The sequence below is a fragment of the Microcaecilia unicolor genome, chromosome 13 (assembly GCF_901765095.1).
Source record: "Microcaecilia unicolor chromosome 13, aMicUni1.1, whole genome shotgun sequence".
In the NCBI taxonomy this organism is placed as follows: Eukaryota; Metazoa; Chordata; class Amphibia; order Gymnophiona; family Siphonopidae; genus Microcaecilia; species Microcaecilia unicolor.
Window position 1 is genome coordinate 103,216,766 of NC_044043.1, and position 10,169 is coordinate 103,226,934.

Sequence of the window (10,169 nt, forward strand, 5' to 3'; positions counted from 1 at the left end):
TCTGGAACTCAGTGCTGGAAGATGTGATAAGTGTATGTGGGTTTAAAGTAAACAAAGTTTGGACAAGTTCCTGTCCATAATCTGTTATTAAACCATTATGTATCCCTAGAGTCAGTAGCATGAATTGTGCTACTATTTAGGATCTTGCCAGGTAATTTGTGACCTGGATTGGCCACTCTGTACTGGCAGGTTATGGGGGGGGGGGGGGGGGGGTTGGGATTCTCTATGATGATACTTTCTGGGGGTGTTGTGGATGGGGAGATTCTCTACAGTGACCGGTTATGGGGGGTTATGGAGTGGGGGATTCTCTGACAGGTTATAGAGGGGGTGGGGGATTCTCTGTAGTGACAGGTAATGGGGGTGTTGGGGTGGGGGGATTCTCTGTAATGACAGGTTATGGGTTTGTTGAGAGATTCTCTATAGTGATACTTTCTTGGACTGTTGTGGGGTCTCTATAATGACAGGTTAAGGGGGTGTTGGATTCCCTATAGTTATACTTTACAGGGATGTTGAGGGATTCTCTAGTAGTGATCCTTTATTGGAGTGTTGTGGGGTGGGGGTCTCTGTAGTGACAGGTAATGGGGGTGTTGGGGGATTCTCTATGATACTTTATTTGAGTGGGGTGGGGGGTCTCTGTAGTGACAGGTTATGGGGGTGTTGGATTCCCTATAGTTATACTTTATGGGGATGTTGAGGGATTCTCTATAGTGATACTTATTGGAGTGTTGTGGGGTGGGGGGGTCTGTAATGGGGGTGTTGTTGGGGGATTCTCTCTAGTGTCTTTATTAGGGGGGGGAGTGTTGTGGGCTGGGCGCGAGCAGTGTGTGTCAGTCCCTCGGTCACTTACCCTCTCCGCTGCCTTTGTTCCTCAAGGTTTCTCCCCCCGCAGCTGCTCAAGCTCTGCCGAGTCCTCGGTTCCTGCTCCTCCTCCTTCTCATGTCCCGTCCGGATCGGGAGCCTCAGTGGTATCGAAGGAGCGAAAGCGAACCGGTCCGAACCGAACTTGCCTGCACGGCCGCCGTCTTCCTCTCCCTGCCGGGTCCACAGCCGCGAGGCTCCCGGGCAGCCAATCAGAGCCGGGCTCCTCCCCCTCCCGATGTTCAGGGTCCGGACAGGACGCACGAGAGGCCACTTGCACTGAGCAAAGAGGCTGTTTGCGCGCGCCCGCTGCCGGTGCACTTGCGCGCCTATATTGGGAAAACGCGCGCGCTGGCTGCTCCTAATCAAAGAGCATCATCCCCCTGCACCGTCCAGTTCAGCTTCGCATCCAGAGCAGACTATGCTGCAGCTCGCCTTGAACTGGATCTGCCTGTTTTTTGGATAACAATAGATGAATTCAGGAGGGCTAATTTTAGACACATAAACAGGTCAAGACAAGAAGAGAGTTGGAGCATCCTGCGAAATAGGTGCTGATTTACAAAGTTGCATCGCCTCGGTTACAATGTAACTTTGTAAGTCTATGAGAGTGAACCTCATTGGGAAAGGGAAATGGGACTTAATACACCACCTACACCGCCTTTCTGAGGTTTTTGCAACTACATTCAAAGCGGATATAAGTAATGCCACACTGGGAAAAGACCAAGGGTCCATCGAGCACGACATATATACAGGTACTTATTTTGTACCAGGGATAATGGAGGGTTAAGTGACTTGCCCAGAGTCACAAGGAGCTGCAGTGGGAATTGAACTCAGTTCCCCAGGATCAAAGTCCACTGCACTAACCACTAGGCTACGCCTCCACTCATTCCACCAATAAGAGCCAACCTCATCAGTGATGTCACAATGGCTTGATTGCCCGATACTTGGCTCACTTCTGATATTGTGATGTCATAAGGGAAAAGGGAAATGGGACTTGATATACCGCCTTTCTGAGGTTTTTGCAACTACATTCAAAGCGGTTTACATATATTCAGGTACTTATTTTGTACCAGGGGCAATGGAGGGTTAAGTGACTTGCCCAGAGTCACAAGGAGCTCCAGTGGGAATTTAACTCAGTTCCTCAGGATCAAAGTCCACTGCACTAACCACTAGGCTACTCCTCCAGTCCTAAGAGAATTGTAGGATCCTGCGAAATATCTCAATAATACATAGGTGCTGATTTACAAAGTTGCATCGCATCGGTTACTCTGTAACTTTGTAAGTCTATGAAAGTGAACCTCATTGGCACCTTACACAGTAACAACCAAATGGAAGGCGTGAAAACAAAAGCCAGATGCCTCAGGCACTGGCAATTGTGCCTCACTGCCAGGGAAACTATGCCAGACCCAAAATGTATATAGGGTCAAGAGACTAATGACCTAGGAATACCTGGAAAAAAAAGACAAAGAATATTTTCATGTTGGTCAGAGCTGTGCCTGGAGCAGGAAGAACATTCTAGGCAATCAAATATGACAATGTGGAGGTCTGATTCTGAGAAAGTGGCTCAAAAAAATTGAAGCTTAAGCTCCTGGAGGAAAGTATAAAACTCTTGAGTTCAGTGAGGACCCAAGAGGTGTGGGTTCAGCAAGGAGAAGACATAAAGCTGTACTGGGTATATATCCCTGTCTGGACCCCATATGGGCCTCAGGCTAAGGATAAGGAGAACCACGTTCAGGAGATGTCTCCTCCCAGTGCCACCTGCCTCCTCCATTCTCAGCGGTCTAGCTCCCTTCTTCCCATGAGGCCTGTCGCTCATTGTTTTCTCTCCACCCCTGGCCCTCTTCTCAGTAATCTGATCTTTTCATAAGAACACAAGAATTGAGTCAGAGCAAAGATCTATCAAGCCCGGTACTTGGCAGGATCCCAAAAGGTAGCAAGGTTCCATACCACTTACCCCCAGGGATAAGCAGTGGCTTTCCTAGATTTACCTTAATAATGGTTTATGGACTTTACTTCCAGGAACTTATCCAATTTTTTCTTAAAGTCCTTCCCCAAAACAAATCATCTTCCCAGAGCTCTGTCCCCTCAGTTCCTTTTTTACATCACCCAACTCCCCATCTTTCCTCTTTTGCCCTGTCCCTTAATTTCTCTTTCTACCCTCATGCCACGCTCAAGTTTCTCTCAATCATAAAGACATAACAAAAGTCATGCTGAGTTGGACCAAGGTTTGTTGAGCTCAGTATCCTGTCTAGGTCACAGGTATCTGGCAGGTCCCAAAAAGCAGATCTAGCGCCTGTAGCTCATTTGCAAGAATGAATTATAGCTCTCCCAGGATCTATCTGGCTACTAATTTTCTATACTGTTTTCCTCCAGGAACTTGTGCAAACTTCTTTTGAATCCTGCTATATTAGTTGCCTAAACAACATCCTCTGGCAAAAGATTCCACAATTTAATTATGAGCTGCTTAAAAAAAAAAACTTTTGACGATTTGTTTTCAATCTGGTCACTAGGTATTTGTTTCAACTTTTGTCATATCACCATTCAAACAATAAAACTGGCATCACTGCAGTTTAAACAGAACTTAAACTGTACAAAAGCATTCAAACTACTGTTAATATACAAACCAGAGCAAGAGAGTGGACCAGACATGCAGGGGAGGGGGGGGGGAGCTGATAAGTCAAAGCCATAAACAGTGACATGAACTGAGAAACAATGGGGAGGGAGTTGAGGATGCCCTCATTTGAGTGCTGTGGTTTTCTATTTAATCTATTCCACCTGTGATTTTATAAACTTCTATCCTGTCCCCTCTCAGTCATCTTTTCCAGACTGAATAGCTTTAACCAGTTTAGTCTTTCTTCATAAGGGAGGTGGCTCAGACCCCTTTTACATTTTTGTCATACAGTAATGCAGTAGATGATGGCAGATAAAGACCAGCACAGTCCATCCACTCTGCCAGAGCCGCACCCAGCTGCCATTCCATGTCACCCTTTTCAGACTCTTTTGTAGATCTGTTATATCCTACTTGAGATGGGGGGGGGGGACGACCAGAACTGCACCCAATACTCAAGCTGTGGTCATCGGTGACCTATCTAGAGGTATAATCATATTCTCAGTTTATATATATATATATATTTCAGATATTCACTAATATTCTATTTGCTTTTTTAGCAGCTGTGGCACACGGAGATTAACATTTCAATGACTCCAATAGTTTTTTTTTTTTTCAAGTGGTGACATCAGAATCCAGCATGTTGTGGTTGTAAATGGGGTTACTTTTCCTTATCTGTACCTCTTTGCCTTTGTTCACATTAAATTTCATTTGCCATTTACTTGCCCAGTTCTCACAAGATCCTTCTGCTGTGTTAACACCTTTGAATAATTATACGCCTTTCACAAATTTGCCCTTCTCACTCATCATTTATGAATATGTTAAACAGCACAGGCCTGAGTTCAGACCCGTGGGGCCCTAGTACCAATCCTTTTCCATCTGGATAACTGACCATTTAGTCTTATTCTCCGAGTCTTATATTTAAGCTAGACTGCACTCAGTAAAAGGGAATTGTTTCCTATCCCATGACTCTTTCATTTCCTCTACGGGCTTTTTCAAGACACTGATCGAAAACCCATGGCCACTGTAGCAACCAATTCTCTTTTAACAAAAACCTAATAAATTGATAAGACAAGGCTTTATCTTCCCCTCTTTCAGCCTCACTTCCTTTTTGCTTAGGCCCCTACAGACAAAATCTTCTGGAGTCTGTAGTATACAAGCTTTTCTCAAAGCACTGCTGCAGTGGTAGCATTAAAAAAAACCCAAAACAATTCTTCTAAGACCTGGGCTTGATCCCCTGACCCCTTTCTCTCCCAGAAGTCAGAAACTGCTTTGAGGCAACAGCATATCTCATCAGGCCTACAGGCAGAACGAAGTGAAGCTCTGAGGGCTTCTGAGGACCCTTCCTGTCAGGCCTTTTAAAGCTTTTGGGCTGAAAGTCAGTGCTAATCTGTCAGATTATCAGGATGTTCGTCCATGAGGTTTATCTGTGGGCAGCAAAAGCTAGCAATTTCACTTTGTTCTGCTGGCAGGCGGGATCAGGTTCCTTGCCACTCTCACCTAGTTTCTTACTTCTGGGACATTGCAGAATCCATGCCAAGGTAGAAGAGACGGAGGCTCTGTGTGGTTTATAGGGAACACTGCTTAAAAACTGGCTTTTTCAGCTTTTCCACCAGTGAGGGTTGGCAAGGCAGAACTAGTGTCCTAGTGGAATCAAATTCATCCTCACTTATTTATTTAAAATATTTATAAACTACTCATCCTAATACAGTTCCGATTTTGTAAGAGCCTCTGGAATGCAGTTTTGTCTTGTTCTGGCAGAAATTAAACTGTTTCTTCCATCTAAGTTTCAGCAGAATGTTGTGATCAAATACACTGAGCAGCATGGGCACAGCTAGAAGTGTAAAAAGTGCAGCTTCCCCCGTCCCCCCCATCTGTAATACAAAACAGTTCATTCAAAGAATTGACCTCAGGGCAGAGGCCCCCCACAGTCCCCAGATCAAAATGGATCCAGTAGTGCTCAAAAGAAAGAAGAAAATATTGCAAAATGCACATCCAGAGATTTTACATTAGATCAGTGAGCAGCCCACATGTGTTATCACGTGGAGGAGTGGCCTAGTGGTTAGGCTGCCATGAGTGGGAAAGCACGGGTACAAATGTAATTTAAAAAATATCTAAGAACGGCCCACTGAATCCGTCATGTGGACCTTTGGGGGGAAGGGGAGGAGTGTAAAAGATAAATACTTGGTAATTGATATGCTTATCATGGAATTGTAATTTTGTTACTGTTATAGTAAGCATTGTATGAGTTACAGCTGTTCTGAAAGGGAAAGTTTACACATCTTTACCCCATGTATGTACATTTTACATACATATATACATTATAAAACATGCATGCAAACACTGATCCCTCCCCAGCCTCTTTCTAGGATCACCTCCACTCCAGTCCAGTCATGCACATGTTTTTTTACCTGCATAAACTTTGGTTACTTTTTTTGTTACATTTGTACCCTGTGCTTTCCCACTCATGGCAGGCTCAATGTGGCTATAGAGGGTTAAGTAACTTCCCCAGAGTCACAAGGAGCTGCCTGTGCCTGAAGTGGGAATTGAACTCAGTTCCTCAGGACCAAAGTCCACCACCCTAACCACTAGGCCACTCCTCCACGCTTTAAACAAAACAAAGACATTTTGACCACTAGGTTGCAGTACAGTAGGCCTGGGTGGGTGGGGGAGAAGGCTAGCCCATCCATCCATCATCCTGCCAACCAGCCAGCCCAGAAACCCAGACAAACGGGCTGGCTGGAAAAACTGTCCAGACACCCAACAGTCCCTTGAAAAGGAGAACATGTCCCGGGAAATTCAGACATATGGGAGGGGCATAATTGAACTGGGCGCCTATCTTTAAAGGCGCCCCAGCGAAGGGGCAGGGCATCCCGTATTATCGAAACAAGATGGGCGTCCATCTTTCATTTCGATAATACGGTCGGGGACGCTCAAATCTCAACATTTAGGTCGACCATCTTGACATTTAGGTCGACCATAGAGATGGCCGACCTCGGTTTTCGCCGATAATGGAAACCGAGGGCGGCCATCTCAAAAACAAACAAAGCCAAGTCATTTGGTCGTGGGAGGAGCCAGCATTCGTAATGCACTGGTCCCCTCTCACATGCCAGGACACCAACCGGGCACCCTAGGGGGCACTGCAGTGGACTTCACAAATTGATCCCAGGTGCATAGCTCCATTACCTTGGGTGCTGAGCCCCCCAACCCCCTCCAAAACACACTACCCACAACTGTACAACACTACCATAGCCCTTAAAGGGTAACGGGGGGCAACTAGATGTGGATTCAATGGGTTTTGGGTGGGTTTTGGAGGGCTCCCATTTACCACCACAATTGTAACAGGTAGGGGGGGATGGGCCTGGGTCCGCCTGTCTGAAGTGCACTGCACCCACTAAAAACTGCTCCAGGGACCTGCATAGTGCTGTGATGGAGCTGAGTATAACATTTGAGGCTGGCATAGAGGCTGGAAAAAAATGTTTTTTACTTTGTTTTTTTGGGTGGGAGAGGGTTGGTGACCACTGGGGGAGTAAGGGGAGGTGATCCCCGAGTCCCTCTGGTGGTCATCTGGTCAGTTCGGGCACCTTTTTGAGGCTTAGTCGTGAACAAAAAGGGACCAAGTAAAGTCGGCCAAATGTGAACTTTTTCTCCAGGAACTTGTCCAACCTCTTTTAAACCCAGATACGCTAACCAATGTTACCACATCCTCCAGTAGCGAGTTCAAGTAACTCTGACCAGTTACTGCGGGTTGTCCATGCAAAGGCAAACCAGTTTTCTTAAAACTTAACTAGCCAAGTTCAGAGCATAAGCAATGCTAAATTCAAAATAAGTCCCACAGAAAAGACCACACTCACTCAGAATCTGTACATTTACAGTGTGGTGTACTTTTAAGAACTTAAGACTGAATCACCCGCCCATAGAAAGTCCAGTACTTAGAAAGGGCTCTATACATTTCAAGCCCCCCCCCCCCCCCCCCCCCCCCACTAGAGATAGTGTGCAAAGGCCTTGTGTGACTGAGGGTAAGAACAGCTCTCCAAATGTTCATGTGTAACTTCTCCTTCTAGCTTATAGTAGCAAATTAATCTTCAGGGCCAGCGTTAAGGGGTGGCAAACAGAGCAGTTTGCCCTGGGCCTCCATACCATAGGGGTCCCAAACCTGTCTCAAGATGAAGGAGGCATAAGCTGAAGACCAGCTTTCGTGGCCCCTGAATGTCTAACACCACCCCTGAGCACTTCAACTCATGATCTGGGTTAAGCCAAATGATAAGTGGTTAATAAAAAGCCTTGAAGGTGTAGCCTCAGCACCAGTTCAGCACTCGATTATAGGTGTATTAGTCAGGATCTTATGGAATGTCTTGTGTCCCATTAATGTGGGACAAAAAAGGCCTTTGCTGTTTGCACAATTTCCTGGATATGTGATCTGCCTTCATGGTCCACTCTTAAATGGGTCAGGAAAAGTACTGCAAACTTGATTTTTATTTTTTTTACCAAAGTTGTACAAATCAGGCTAAATTCTATCCTTCTCACTGGGGTGAAAGAATATGATGACCTTCATAGGTGAGCGATTTCCCAGATCTCAGGGACCGAATTATTTTTTGTTTGTGGTAAAATTGAGCATAGAAAATGCTACCACTCTAAGCTTGGTGCCCAGAGCACCCTTGGGGCCTAAATGGTGTAACTGCTCAATGTGGAGGGTCCCTGCCTGGGTTTGCAGCTGTAACGAATTCACCAGCCAGGTTTCCAAAAAGCCAAGCAGTTCTTCCTCAGGAATAGATTGGAGTAGCTCAATCAGGCATAGATTATTTCGCCTTGAATGATTCTCAAGATCCTCCAGCTTTTGCTTCCACTTGTGTCAGCCATTTCTCTGTATTTTGGTTAGAAGACTCCAGGCCCTGTACAGAGCCCTCCAATGCATCCACCCAATGCTGTGTGCCTGCTAAACTCACGACACGGTTCCTGCATTTCTCCCAAAACAGTATGAAGCTTTTCTGCTATATGTTGAAGCTTCTCCTAGATTGCCGACTCCATCACAGCTTTAACTTTGACAACAATCTCTGCTGTCCAACTGGAGCTGATGGAGAGCATCTACGGGCTATGCAATTCCATCACCTTGCCTTCTGTAGCTTTGACCTGCTCTTTCTCCTTTCTTATGCCTTTCGCCTCCATAACACTTGGCGTCTTGCACTAGACAACATTTTTAAAAGCAGAGAGTCTTCAGAGCTCATCCCAAAGTTTGGAATCAGTAAAAATACAGCTGGGGGAGGGGAGGTTAGAACAGTCGGGTCTGGGACTCCTGTGCATGGTTTCACGTGACCTCCTAAATACTACTTTAAATCAGCATTTCAAAACAGCCAAAATTCTGTTCACACTTGTACTGTAATACAACTCTACACAGGGTAAAAAGAAACTTACTTGGGGAAAAAAAAAAAAACAGAACAAAGAGGGAAGATCTGCAAGAAATATGTTATCTACCCTCAACTCATGACATACCAATGTCAGCATTTTAAAATGGAAATTTTTGTTTGGATAATATAACATCTATAACAAGGTTAGGTTGGCACTGCCTAAGAACACATTCAAAGAGAAGTATTATAACAAATCAATGAGAAAGGGCTGAGCTTACAGTACCTTTTGAAAAAGACAGTTTCCTGGTGATATCAAAAAGCTGACTCCATGTCCTTCTGTGCTGCTGTGTTCGCCATTAGACTTGAAACTGCATATGGTATGGTTCCTCTGATCTCGCTGTGTAGCTAACACTGAAATCTTGGCACTCAGCAGTCTTTGGATGTGAATCATACACCTGCTGTACTTGGGGAAACACGGGCTTGGTTCTGGGTTAGGCTCTAGCAAAAATTTGTGGAAGGTCATTTCAATAGTGCCACCTAGTGGTCACTAAATGCTTATCTTCAGGAACGTGTACAGCGAGTTTACAGTTACCCACAAAGGAAAGATATTCAACATAAAGGGATCTTTCACTTGCTCATCTTCCAATGTGGTATATATCATTCAGTGTAAAAAATGTAACGAAGGATGCTATATTGGAGAAACAGGCCAGATGCTTAAGACAAGATTCAATTTACATAGACATCACATGAACAATACAGCCAGTAGGGCCCCCACCCCGGTGGGACAGCACTTCACAGAACCAGGACACTGTACCAGTGATTTCACAGTGAGAATACTGAAAGGTAACTTTAAAACCATACAAGAACGTAAGACCTTTGAAGTCAGAATGATTGAATATTTTACCACCCAACAGAAAGGACTTAACAAGGATCTGGGGTTCCTAGTCCATTATAAACCATAAAGCTGTATGTCTCTGTTGATCACCCCACCCTTCACGTATCCACACCCATCCTGTTAGAATATCAATGATATGCTTTGATGTCCCCATGCATACCTCCTACCCACCCCCATCCTCCCACCCTGTCAGACTGTCATAGTAATGCTTGAATGTTTTCACTTATATACACTGTCAGCTAGCACATTTGCTTATTTCTCATCTGATGAAGAAGGGCAACCTTCGAAAGCTAATCAAGAAATGTATTAAGTTATGTCCAATAAAAAAGGGATCATCTTATTTTCTTTTCCATGTTTTATTTTGTTTGATTTCTATTGATAACGGCATTGATATGAATGTATTTTAAAGTAAAGTAACAAAAACATGTATACAAAACGATGTTCCATCACATAAATGCATTAC

The 10,169-nt window shown here is 44.8% G+C and overlaps 1 protein-coding gene across 2 annotated transcripts in view; it reads right to left on the bottom strand.

Annotated features, from left to right (window-relative positions):
* The window catches only part of ARHGEF10L (Rho guanine nucleotide exchange factor 10 like), a 180,010-nt gene extending 170,788 nt beyond the window's left edge, over positions 1-9,222 (bottom strand). Inside the window, exon 1 of one of the 2 annotated variants that reach the window (XM_030222304.1) lies at positions 9,095-9,222. The gene's annotated coding sequence lies outside the window, so the exon portion shown is untranslated. Of the gene's footprint in view, positions 1-847; positions 1,240-9,094 lie in introns of those variants that run through there. The other variant, XM_030222303.1, reaches the window with a different exon arrangement.
* Between the last annotated feature and the right edge of the window lie 947 nt (positions 9,223-10,169).